At 38.5% G+C, this 14,368-nt stretch overlaps 1 non-coding gene and 1 pseudogene across 1 annotated transcript; both read right to left on the bottom strand.

The window, feature by feature from the left end:
• Nucleotides 1-4,225: 4,225 nt before the first annotated feature.
• LOC128654945 (U2 spliceosomal RNA) lies at nucleotides 4,226-4,418 on the bottom strand. Its single transcript, XR_008401581.1, has one exon. It is a non-coding gene; the product is annotated as a U2 spliceosomal RNA (small nuclear RNA).
• A 6,117-nt stretch (nucleotides 4,419-10,535) lies between these two features.
• On the bottom strand, nucleotides 10,536-10,715 carry LOC128655052 (uncharacterized; annotated as a pseudogene).
• Between the last annotated feature and the right edge of the window lie 3,653 nt (nucleotides 10,716-14,368).

The raw sequence follows: 14,368 nt of genomic DNA, 5'->3' as shown, positions 1-14,368 counted from the left end.
CATTCACATTTTAATATTATTTATCTAGAGGCGCATCTGACTATCTTTCTTGTACTAATCCATAATGAATGCCTCTGCCAGACTCATCTTCCTTACACGTCGCTCTTCATCTGCTGCTCCTCTCTGCCAATCCCTTCACTGGCTTCCTCTTGCCTCTAGGATCAAACACAAAATTCTCACTCTGACATACAAAGCCCTCAACTGCACTGCTCCCCCCTATATCTCAGACATTGTCTCCAGATACTCTCCCTCCCGTCCCCTTCCCTCTGCTCAGTCATGACCTCCTTCTCTCCTCCTCTCTGGTTACCTCATTGCACTCCCATTTACAGGACTTCTCCAGACTGGCTCCCATCTTGTGGAACTCTCTGCCTCGCCCCACAAGACTCTCCCCTAGTTTTGAAAGCTTCAAGCGCTCCCTAAAGACTCTACTGTTCAAGGATGCATACAACCTATGCTAACCTTACTTTATACCAGTTCCACTCCTCCATTGCTATCCCCTGTACCCCCTTAGCATGTAAGCCTAAGAGTCCAGCTGTTTGTAGATCACCTTCTTAAGAGTGGATTACAACAGTGCAACTCTTGGCAGGGCCCTCTACCCATTTGATCCCTTTAATTGTTTTGTTGTACTCCCCTTTGTTTATAGTGCTGCGGAATCTGTTGGCACTCTACAAATAACCAATAATAATAATAATAATAATAATAATAAGTTTACATTTAAAATCAACAGACAATTCTAATACACATTTAAGCAGCTTATGATCAGATAAAACATTATCACATAAAACACACAATGCCACTTTAAAAACCTTTGATACAAAAATAAAATCAATACGCGACTTAACTGATGCACTCCCCCAGGTAAAACCATCACCCACACTCCCACTCACTCTCCACACATCCTGTAAACGCACATCCTCAATCATACCCTTCAACAGACTTGCTGACCCATCCAATCTCTCACTTGTACCAACACTCTCTCTCTTCTCCCCAGGCCACACACAGTTAAAATCACCCCCTAAAATCAAAGGCTTATTACCCGCTAAAAATAAACTTAATAACCTAAAAACTCCACTCTCTCTTTCTTACACGTAGGGGCATACACACAAAGACACTTAAAAGATAAATTATAATAGCTAACATACCAAATTAAAAGCCTATCAGGAATTATCTCATCATAACACTTAATCTTAAAAGCACTATTCCTAAATGAAATACCTGCCCCAACATTCTTGTTTTCATTCCCACCCGACCATAAAGATGGGCCTTTATACCAACTTTTTTCTTAAATACTTATATAAAATCCTTTATCAATATTACACTCTTGCAAAAAAACTATATCGTTATTTTCATTACATAAAAAAATCACACAGAGCGGCCCTTTTTATTGGGCTCTTACATCTCCGTGCATTTAATGATGCTACACGTAACATCTAGAAAGATAGAACAGAAACGCTCCTGCTACGCATACCGCACCGGACCCTGCTCCTCAGACAAAGCGTCACTGGATGCAAGGCTGGTTCAACATTCCATAACAGGCATCAAACTGTCATCGATCCTGAGACCGCCCTCTGAAAAGTCCACAATAACAATAGGTGAATCCACAAGTTTAGTAGAAGGAGACACATCTTCAATAATGCAGGCAGCACCCTCCAAAGGACGATATTCCTGCAGTGGTGGGGTTTGAAAACTTGACTTAATGCGTCAAAACTGAAAATAAATTGACACTGTGGAAACCGCTCAAATCCATAGCAGAAGAAGATCCACCAGCAAATGCCTCTTCGTCTGGTTGTTGATTAGTCCCCTTATTGAGAACTGCTACAAGAACTTTCTTCGTCTCCCATATGCATTGTTGAGGACAGGCACGAAATTCATGACTTGACTTTTGTGGCAAAAAACTGTATCATGGCCATATACTAGGCACTTTCTGCAAAACAGAGGCATTTGATTAAAAAAAGAAAACCCCTGTTATTGCCTATTGAAAACACAGGAGGGGTCTATGAAAACCCCCAAATTCACCAGGGTCAGATTTAAAAGTGACCAGAAATCTTCGTTTTCCGGTCCATACATCAAATTTGTTCATAATATTCCCCTTAAAGGGACAGTCTACCATAGAATTGTTATTGTTTTAAAAGATAGATAATCCCTTTATTACCCATTCCCCAGTTTTGCATAACCAACACAGTTATATTAATATACTTTTTACCTCTGTGATTACCTTGTATCTAGGAACCTTCTTTCAGTCCCCTGATCACATGACTTTGACTGTTTATTATCTATTGTCTTAAATGTAGCATTGTTTTGTGCTAAATATTAAATAACCCCCTGTGCCTGAACACGGTGTTATCTATATGGCCCATGTGTACTTTCTGTCTCTTTGTGTTAAAAAGAGATTTAAAAAGCATGTGATAAGAGGCAGCCCTCAAAGGCTTAGAAATTAGCATATGAGCCTACCTATGTCTAGTTTAAACTAAGAATATCAAGAGAAAAAAGCAAATTTGATGATAAAAGTAAATTGGAAAGTTGATTAAAATTAAAAGTCCTATCTGAATAATGAAAGTTTAATTCATACTAGACTGTCCCTTTAATCTCCACTTTTGCACAATAACCCTCAAGAAACAAAACAATTTCTTGCACACTCAGGTGAGGGTTATACATGTGCACCACCAGCAGTTTTCAGGGTTACCAAACAAAGGAGTAATAGTCAACCCTACCATAAGAGCATGACTATGATAAATTCCGGCTTTTTCTAAAACAAAATTCACAAGCCCCTCATTCCTCATAGATAAATAAAAAAAAAAAACCTCAGTTGAAACTCCTGAATGCACATAAAGTCTGAGAAAGGCAAACCAAAAAGGTCACTCACCAGTGTCTTTTGAATAAAGTCACCATCCTTCTCCAAAATATACTTCTCAGCAATTTGGACACAAAGCATGTCCATTGGACGAAATCCTGATGGACGACTCCGGAAACCTCCACCACTGCCACCAGAAAAGGCTCCACTGCCACCAGGATCTTCACCTCCTCCACGATCAGGTTCCTGATCTTCTGCCTCCTTCCCAAGAACACCACCAGACTCCTCCATATCTCTCCGATCTTCCTCCAACTCCAAAGCAATTGACTTTTCTCCTCCTCGTCCAATAGATGCTGCCATAATGACAACTGGGGATCACAACCGGACGTCTCAGATAGCTGTCCCCCCCAATAGCAGCAGGTTTTGCACCCAAAGGAAACACCACCAGGCCGATAGGTTCTTTAACTCCTAATGGCTCAGACACTTGATCTGACCCAAAAGGCAGAGAAGCGATAACTGCAACGCTCTTATCTGAGATGCCACACGCCCAAAGCACTCCCTCTGCCTTGGGGAGATGCACACCACTGTCGACATAATCTCTTTAAGGAAAATTTCAAGCAGCAGCGGCCCCTGGCTGCTAGACTAGGCCCTAAAAAGACAACTATTAGCCTCAGCCAGCTTACTGGCCAGGGAAGACACCCTGCTTGCTGCTGCAGCTCCTACCTACTGCCTGACTGGACAGCTAGCCGCTCTCCAATTTGCATGGCTCCTTCTCTCGAAAACAGCCCCCCTCCTTCCCACCGCAAACACACATGCCTGCTACTGCACTCCGGAGACAGAGAGACGTGAAAGCACCTGGCTGATGCTGATTGCACCTAGCTACTGTATCTTCTGGGCCTAGCTGCCTACCTACCTACCTACCTACTAGGCAAGCAGGCTCAACTCATTTTTTAGTTCCCTGTCCAGGCACCAGGTGGAGAAAGAAACACACGGACAACATTGACACAAGCTGCTGCAGCAGCTCAAGAGACTTTTATTGTCTGCCAAGAAGGATAGAAAGATAGATAGATAGATAGATAGATAGATAGAAAGATAGAAATAATGTCACAAAATGAATAAAGACATTAAGAAATAAATCAATGAATAAATAGTACATTAGGAACACAAATCATCATCAAATGAAGAAGGCCAAAAAAAATAATACCAACGACGTCGCCTTTCCTATAACAGCCATTTTCTAAACTTTGAGCCAGCAGACAAAGGGTTAACAAGAGTCCAAAAGAAAGCAGCGCACTGCACAGAATGCAAAATACAAGGCAAAAAAGAAGGCAGGCAGCTCGTTGCTGAGCCTTTCTTCCAAAAATCTGCTGCTGCAGCTCATTTCGGCTTCTGCTTGTTGGGATGATGATTCTGTTTTTGTCACACAGCAAAAGAGAGGGGTGCACCGGTCCTGGAGGTACTGCAATACCAAGTCAATGCGTGGAGTGGACAGAGCAAGCTCTTCTTCCATCTCCCTGTTTCAAAAATCCATTTAATATATGGCACCCAGATAGGGCGCGTATCAGATATTAAACTGATAAGAACAGATTTTTTTTTTTTGATTTTTTATTAGAAAAATAAAATTTACAACTTAATAAGCAGAACAAAAAAATTACTTTTCCAAGAAATATAAAACACAAAAGAAAAAAAGAAAACAATAAACTAAATATATTCAATATCAATACACATAAAAAAAAAAACTTAAACATAAACAAAATAACAATAATATACATAGTACAATCTTCATTACATATTATGAACACCAATCCTTCCATTTTTTGGTCTTCCAAACACCTTCAGAGTCGACTACCCCAAATCTTTTCCTATCAAGACAAAAATAAAGATATAATCTTCCACATATTAAACGCACACAACCTTTAATATCAATCTCCCGTTTTTTAAAAACAAAAATATTCCTTACATCCCACAAAGATTCTTTAACACAACAAAATAACAACCACAACAACCTCTCTTTAGACTTGTCCAGACCACACAACCCAAACAAAATCATCTCAAAAGAAAAAACTTGAATCCCAGATAAACCAAAAATCATTCTACCAAGAGCTCTCCAAACATTCTTAGCATACTCACAACTCCACAATACATGAACAACATTCTCACACTGACCACAACCATCCCCAGGACACCTCTCAGACCTCACCAAACCACGTCTATACTGCATTTCTCTTGTCGGCAAACAACCATGCACAGCCATCCAAGAAATATCTTTCTGTCTATTAACCAACCTTTTCTCATTCACATTTTTCCACACTTGAATACTATCACTTTCAGATAAATTTGCTACCAAACACACATTCTCTCTCTCCAATAAAATTTTCAAAATCTTCCTATTCTCACACCACACATCTCTACCCACACCAGATAAATCATACTTTACAATACATCTCTCAATCTTCACATAAAAATCAGGACACTGAAAACACACAGGCTTAGTATTATCACGCAAAACCATACCAAACTTCCTCAAAACATTCCCAGCAGCATATCTAACCATACAACCCATCACATTCTCCTTCAAACTCAAACGAACACACATACCAACATACTTCACGCACAAAAACCTCTCAACATCCGGAACAGTCTTACCACCATGCTCTCTCAATTTCACCACGTTCACTCTACTCAGCTTCTCCATTCCCGAACTCCAGAAAAATAAAAAGAACATCCTCACAATCCGCCTTAGAAACCTATCAGGTATAGGAAAAACAAAATTAACATACAATAAAATCGGAAGAAAAACCGATTTAATAATTAACACCCGACCTTCCAAACTTAAATTCCTCAAAGACCAAAAATCAACCTTCTTCTTAAGCTTCATACACACATCTTCCCAACTTTCAGAACCCAATAAATCCCACTCAAACTGTACACCAAGAACTTTAATCGCACCATTCTGAACAGGAAATCCACACAATTCCAAATCCCTCCAAACTCCAAAAGCCTTAACCATATATTTATCCCAATTCACTCGAAAACCACTCGCCATACAAAAACATTCAACCTGAATACACACTCTCCTTAAACTAGCCTGAGACTGACACACAACAGTAACATCATCCATATAACCCAACACTTTTAAAAATCTACCACCACTTCCAGGCACATCCACACCCCTAATAACCTTATCCCTCCTCAAAAGCTGCAATAAAGGTTCAATCACACAAACAAAAAGTACAGGAGATAAAGGACATCCCTGTCTCACTCCAGACAAAACAGAAAAACATTCAGACAAAAAACCATTCACTAAAACTCTATTCCCAATATTTCCATACAAACACTTAAACCAAGCAAGCATCTTCTCAGAAATACCCAATCTCTCCAAAACACCAAACATAAAAACATGCGCAACCCTATCATATGTTTCTCAAAATCAAGAGTAGCAACAGAAACAGACTGCTTACGCTCCAGACAATACCAAATCACATCCCTCAAACCAACCAAACTCTCAGCAATCTGTCTCCCAGGCACAGCACACACTTGCTCCTCACCAACAATTTTACCAATCACACACTTCATACGATCAGCCAGAACTTTAGCAATAATCTTATAATCGACGTTAAGTAACGAAATTGGTCTCCAATTCTTAAGATCATGCTTATCACCTTTCTTATATAAAAGAACAATCACACCAACACGCATAGAAGCAGACAAAACATTTTTCTCAAAAACCCACTTACACACATCAAGCAAATCTTCTCCAATCAAATTCCAAAATTTACAATAAAAATCCACAGGCAAACCATCACACCCAGGCGTTTTAAATTTTTTCATCCCACGCACCACCGACAACAATTCATCCAAACAAACCTCACACACCAAACCACTAACATCCTCTTTTTCAATCTTTACCTCAACCTCATCCAAAATCTCATCATATACACAAAAATCCAAAACTTTCTCACTATATAAATTCTCATAAAATGAAGAAACCTCATTCAAAATCCCATCTTTACCCATCACTTCCTCCCCAGCAACATTCAAAACACTCACCATACCTTCCTTACCTGAAAAAACCTTTTTGAAAAAAAAACCTAGAACACTTTTCATCTTTCTCACATACCTCCATTCTAGCTTGCATTACAATCTTACTTCCCTTTTCGTCCATACACTTCCTAATCATCTCCTTTGCTTCTTCCAATTCATCCAACACATTCAAACCTAAAGCCCTCAACTCCTTCAAGTAATCCAAACGCATCTGCCATCTCACATACACCATCCTCTCTTTCTTAGCTTTCTCATGACCCTTCCTAATAAAGAATAATCTACACTCAGTCTTAACCCACTCCCAACAATCAAGTACCGAAGAAAAAGCCCACTTCCTGGTTTTCATCCATAAATACTTTTTAACAAAAAGACCCACAATCCAATCATCTTCTAACAAACTAACATTCAACTTCCAGACACCCCTCCCATAATCCACTCTAACTTTTAACTCAACATCACAAAAAATACATACATGGTCTGTAAAAGACATAGCCATTGAACTATAACTCTTAACAAAAACATTCCTAGAAAAAAAAGAAAAAATCAATTCTTGATTTAACTTTACCATTTTCAGAAAAAAAAGTAAAACCCCTACCAGAACTTCCAGTGACTCTGAAGGCATCCTTCAGACCAAAAACAGAAATTAACTCCAAAAGGTCCTCACTAGACTTATCCAAAGACCTCTCAACAGCCCCCTCCTGATCACCAACCCTCAAAACACAGTTAAAATCACCAGCAAGCACAGTGAAAACTCTTCCACCCAAAAAAACTTCAACCTATCAAACAACTGAACCCTCTCAGATTTATTAGCAAAAGCATAAACATTAATAATCCTAATAACCACCCCCCTAAACTCCACTAAAACTAAAAGAACCCTCCCTTTAAAAATATGCTCAACCTTCAAAATCTTGAAACCACCACCCACAAACAAAATCCCAACCCCCCAATTACGTTCAGTAGAATAGGACCACACCGATGGACCCAGAGACCAAATAGCATCTTTAAAAGAAGATGCCAGATGACATTCCTGCAAACAAAAAACATCATAATTTAACTTAGACAACATATCAAAAATACAGGCACGTCTACTGGGTGTACGAATACTTTGCACATTCAAGGATGCTAATTTAATAGATATTAAAAAATAAAAAATAAATCAAAAACAGAACTAAGGAGGCTTTTTAACCTCCTTAGATTTAATCAGATTACTCTGAAGAACAGCAACTGAACTAGGGACATAAGGTGGTCTACCACCAGGTCTTTCAACAGGGTCAGCAGAAGATGTCAAACGCTTGATATTAAAACCCTTTTTAGGCTTCTTAGAGTCACTAGACGACACATCAGATGGAACAGCAACAGATAAATCCTCCTTAGCAGAAAAAGAAATGGCATCACCAAAAGCAGCCACTTGACTAGGATCCAAGAAAGACACATCACCAACAGAAGTCTCAGAAGTCACACTTCCCGGACTCTGGGGATCTTCTCCAGCCAAACTCTCCTCTAGTGATCGCTTTAAATCTTTCTTTACAGGATCCAGATCCATCTCTTCCCCCTCCCCAAGGGAAAAGGCAGGAAGATCATCCTCAGCAGTCTCAGCTATAACCATCCCTTGAGATGAAGGATCCACCACAGAAGAAGAAGCAGGAAAAAAAGCCATACCCTCCACAGGGTCATCAACTGGAACAACTATATCCCCCTTAGGGGCCACTGCTTCCTGGGGTTGACGTAAAACTTCTCCACCAATCTCATAGGCACAAATTGATTTTTTTCATAACAGCCTGAGCATAACTCTTAATTTCTTCTCTATACTGAGGACACAAGCGGGCCAGATGGTCAGAAGAGCCACACAAATTACATTTACGACCAGAGGGACAGTCAGATGCAATATTTCCATATAGACCACAATTATGACAACCAACCTCTGCAGCGCACTCTTCTTTTAGATGGCCAAACTGTTGACACCTGCGACAAAACCTTGGCATATTTGGATAAAACAAAAAACCACGATTTCCAAAAATAGTGAAGGTCTGGGGAGGATGAGACTTGATATCACCATTCTCCAAACGATGAAACTCTACCCAGAACCTTCACTTCCCATTAAAGGTACCAAAAGGATTGCACATCTTTTCAGGTAGACTTACAAAAGAGCAGTACTGCCGTAGCCAAGACATAATTTGACAGTCCTCCACAAACGGATTGTACATATGTATAATAATCGCAGTTCTTTGCTTCTTAGCAGGGCTGCGTATAAAAGAAATACCAACCAAATCAGGGTGCTCAGACATTTCCACAGCTCGCTCATAACACAAAGTTGTCATCTCCTCCGTCAAAAAAGACACATCATAAGCGCCTTGTTGAACAAAGTTCTGCACACAAAAAAGATTTCCCCTAGACATCCTCAGAACTTTCTCCACAACAATAGTTTGGATATGCAGCAATCCCACGGTCTTTCTCCTCTCCTCACTCACAAAAAAACGGACAGTCTGAGGAAAATTCGGAGCAACTTTATCCATCTTCGCTTCAGGAAACACCATCAGAACAGGGAATGCCGTTCCCCCAAAAGCAGCAGTGAGTTAAAACCCAAAGGGAAGAACACCAGGCCAAGGGACGGGTCCTGTCTAAAGGTGCGGCCAATTGACTCAGACACTTGGTCTAAGCCAAAAGGCCGAGAAGCGATAACGCAAACCTCTTGTCTGGAACGCCGCACGCTCGGAAAACTCCCTCTGCCTCGGGGAGACAAATCACACCATTGGAAATTCACAAGCTGCAGCAGCAGCAACCAACAACAATACATGCCAGGCTGCTAGGCCAGACCAAAAAAAACACAACTACTGACCAGGGATACTAAAAACACTCTGCTTCATGATAAAAAGCAGCAGCGGGCGTGGTGACCACCAGGAACCTGCTGCCTGACTACTGGACAGACAGCTGCTCTCCAATTTGCATGGCTCCGCCTCCTCCACCCTCCCCAGAAAACGGCCCCCCTCCTTCCCCCTGCCATCGTCGGAGCTGCACTCTAGAGACAGGCAGAAAGGCGTGAAAGCCACCTGGCTGATCAGGCTGATTGCACCTACCTAGCTGCTACTGGATCTTGTGGGCCTAGCTGCACGCCTACCTACCTACCTACCTAGCTAGCAGGCTCCACTCATTTGTGAAAAACTTCTATGAGCAGGCACCAGGTGGAGAAAGAAGCACACGGACAACATTGACAGCTCCAAAGACTTTTATTGTCTGCCAAGAAGGAACGATAGATAGATAGAAAGAAAGAAAGAAAGAAAGACAACAAAAATGAAAGAGATCGAAACCAAAAACACCATTTCATTAAACACATAAGTAAATCAAGCAATGGACACATCAATACGTACAAAATGATAAAACACCGAAATCAATCAATGAATGTACACAGCAATACATAGATTTGTGAAGAAATGCTCATGAAAGGAAGAATTGAAAAATAACAAAAAGTGCGAACACGTCGCCTCGCAAAGTGACAGCCGTTCTCCAGGCTTTTTTGGGCCAGCACACAAAGGGTTAACAAGAGTCCACAAGACAGCTACGTACACTGAATGGACAAAACAAAAATACAGCCCAGAAAGCTGCTTGTTGCTGAGGCTTTCTTCAACAAGTCTGCCGCTACTACTGCAGCAGCAGGCGCAGCAGCAGCTGGATGATTATTCTGTTTTTGTCACATAGCAAAAGAGAGGGGTGCACCGGTCCTGGAGGTACTGCAATACCAGGTCAATGTGTGGAGTGGACAGAGCAAGCTCTTCTTCCATCTCCCTGTTACAAAAATCCATTTAATATATGGCAGCCAGATAGGGCACGTATCAGATATTAAACTGATAAGAACAGATTTTTTTTTTTAAATCCACTCAGTAATGAGACAAAACCCAAATATGCTTTATAATCCGATCAACGCCCATCTTTTGCATATATACTGGGAAAACTCAATCACATACTTGTGGTAAAAAACTCTAATTAACCTATCACTCACCCTTACAAAATCTAAACCTAACAACAGCCCTGACACTCAGCCTAAAAAATAACCCTAATCCTTTCCCTCTCTAAAACACCAAACCAACTAAACTGTCCCTAAACATTGTCCCTAAAAAACTGTCCCTAAAACACTGCCCCTATTCACTGTCCCTAAAAACTACCCCTAGTGATGTCGCAAACCTAAAAATTTCAGTTCGCAAACGGCGGACTCGAACTTCTGTGACTGTTTGCGAACCGGCGAACCGGGCGAACTTCAAAACCAACAGGGACTCTTTCTGGCCACAATAGTGATGGAAAAGTTGTTTCAAGGGTACTAACACCTGGACTGTGGCATGCTGGAGGGGGATCCATGGCAAAACTCCCACGGAAAATTACATAGTTGATACAGAGTCTGGTTTTAAGCCATAAAGGGCATAAATCACCTAACATTCCAAAATTGTTTGGAATAACGTGCTTTAAAAAATCAGGTATGATGTTGTATCGATCAGGTAGTGTAATGGTTACGCCCGCCTCAAAGTGACAGACCAAACTCCCCATGTAACGCACCGCAAACAACTGCAAACAGTCCATTTGCACAACCACGAGATAGATAGATTTGATAGATAGATACATAGATTACATAGATCAATAGATGCAATATACATTTGATAGATACAAATTACATAAATCAAAAGATGCAATATACATTTGATATATACGAATTACATAGATCAATAGATGCAATATACATTTGATAGATACGAATTACATAGATCAATAGATGCAATATACATTTTATAGATACAAATTACATGGATCAAAAGATGCAATATACATTTGATAGATACGAATTACATCAATAGATGCAATATACATTTGATAGATATGAATTACATAGATCAAAAGATGCAATATACATTTGATAGATATGAATTACATAGATCAATAGATGCAATAAACATTTGATAGATACAAATTCCATAGATCAATAGATGCGATAAACATTTGATAGATACAAATTGCATAGATCAATAGATGCAATATACATTTGAGAGATACGAATTCCATAGATCAATAGATGCAATATACATTTGATAGATACGAATTACATAGATCAATAGATGCAATATACATTTGATAGATACGAATTACATAGATCAAAAGATGCAATATACATTTGATAGATACGAATTACATAGATCAATAGATGCAACATACATTTGATAGATACGAATTACATAGATCAATAGATGCAATATACATTTGATAGATACGAATTACATAGATCAATAGATGCAATATACATTTGATAGATACGAATTACATAGATCAATAGATGCAATATACATTTGATAGATACGAATTGCATAGATCAATAGATGCAATATACATTTGATAGATACGAATAACATAGATCAATAGATGCAATATACTGTACCTTTGATAGATACGAATTACATAGATCAAAAGATGCAATATACATTTGATAGATACGAATTACATAGATAAAAAGATGCAATATACATTTGATAGATACGAATTACATAGATCAATAGATGCAATATACATTTGATAGATACGAATTACATAGATCAATAGATGCAATATCCATTTGATAGATACGAATTACATAGATCAATAGATGCAATATACATTTGATAGATACGAATTACATAGATCAAAAGATGCAATATACATTTGATAGATATGAATTACATAGATCAATAGATGCAACATACATTTGATAGATACGAATTACATAGATCAAAAGATGCAATATACATTTGATAGATACGAATTACATAGATCAATAGATGCAATATCCATTTGATAGATATGAATTACATAGATCAATAGATGCAATATACATTTGATAGATACGAATTACATAGATCAAAAGATGCAATATACATTTGATAGATACGAATTACATAGATCAATAGATGCAACATACATTTGATAGATACGAATTACATAGATCAAAAGATGCAATATACATTTGATAGATACGAATTACATAGATCAATAGATGCAATATACATTTGATAGATACGAATTACATAGATCAATAGATGCAATATACATTTGATAGATACGAATTACATAGATCAATAGATGCAATATACATTTGATAGATACGAATTACATAGATCAAAAGATGCAATATACATTGATAGATATTAATTACATAGATCAAAAGATGTAATATACATTTGATAGATACAAATTACATGGATTCAAAGATGCAATATACATTTGATAGATACGAATAACATAGATCAAAAGATGCAATATATATTTGATCGATACGAATCACAGAGATCAATAGATGCAATATATATTTGATCGATACGATTGATAGTTATATAATTTCCCTGACAGAGTATAACAATAAGACATGCGGTCTGGGACCCGTGGTGTGTTAAGTACTAAGCAGTAGTGATAACAAAATAGCGATGGAAAAGTTGTTTCAAGGGGACTAACACCTGGACTGTGGCATGCTGGAGGGGGATCCATGTCAAAACTCCCATGGAAAATTACATAGTTTATGCAGAGTCTGCTTTAACCCATAAAGGGCCTAAATCACCTAACATTCCCAAAATGTTTGCAATAACGTGCTTTAAAACATCTGTTATGATGTCGTATCTATCAGGTAGTGTAAGGGTTACGGCCGCTTCACAGTGACAGAGCAAACTCCAAGTGTAACGCACCGCAATCAACCGCAAACAGCCCATTTGCACAACCACGAGATAGATAGATTTGATAGATAGATACATAGATTACATAGCTCAATTGATGCAGTATACATATGATCGATATAATTTACATAGATCAATAGATGCAATATACATTTGATAGATACGAATTACATTGATCAATAGATGCAATATACATTTGATAGATACGAATGTTATCAAATCAAAGATGCAATATACATTTGATAGATACGAATTACATCAACCAAAATATGTAATATACATTTTATAGATACGAATTACATCAACCAAAATATGTAGTATACATTTTATAGATACTAATTACATCGATCAATAGATGCAATCTACATTTGATAGATACGTTTGATAGTTCGATCGATTTGATAGATAAATAAATAGATTTGAAATATATATAATTTCCCTGACAGAGTATAACAATAAGACATGCCGTCTGTGACCCGTGGTGTGCTAAGTAGTACTATTCTTAGCAGTTTACTACAACCTGTTACTCCCCCTATCGGGGGAGGTCTATATGGCCTTCATTTTTGGAACCGGGAGATGGAAGAAGATGATTGGTCTGTCCTCCTACTTCAAATTAGTCAAAAACACAAGTGTCTGTCTCAAAACAGTCCAGACAGAAGATAGATAGATAGATAGGATAGATAGATATACATAGATTGATAGTTAGATAGAATCGATAGAAGAGAAATAGATAGATTTGTTAGATATATAATTACCCTGACAAAGTATAATAATTAAACATGCGGTCTTGGACCCATGGTAACTAGGTTGTGTTAAGTAGTACTATTCTTAGCACTTTCAGCCCTGTAACTCCCCCTAT

The sequence above is a fragment of the Bombina bombina genome, chromosome 3 (assembly GCF_027579735.1).
Source record: "Bombina bombina isolate aBomBom1 chromosome 3, aBomBom1.pri, whole genome shotgun sequence".
In the NCBI taxonomy this organism is placed as follows: domain Eukaryota; kingdom Metazoa; phylum Chordata; class Amphibia; order Anura; family Bombinatoridae; genus Bombina; species Bombina bombina.
Note: the sequence above shows the minus strand (reverse complement) of the source record. Positions and strands in the feature narration are given on the sequence as shown.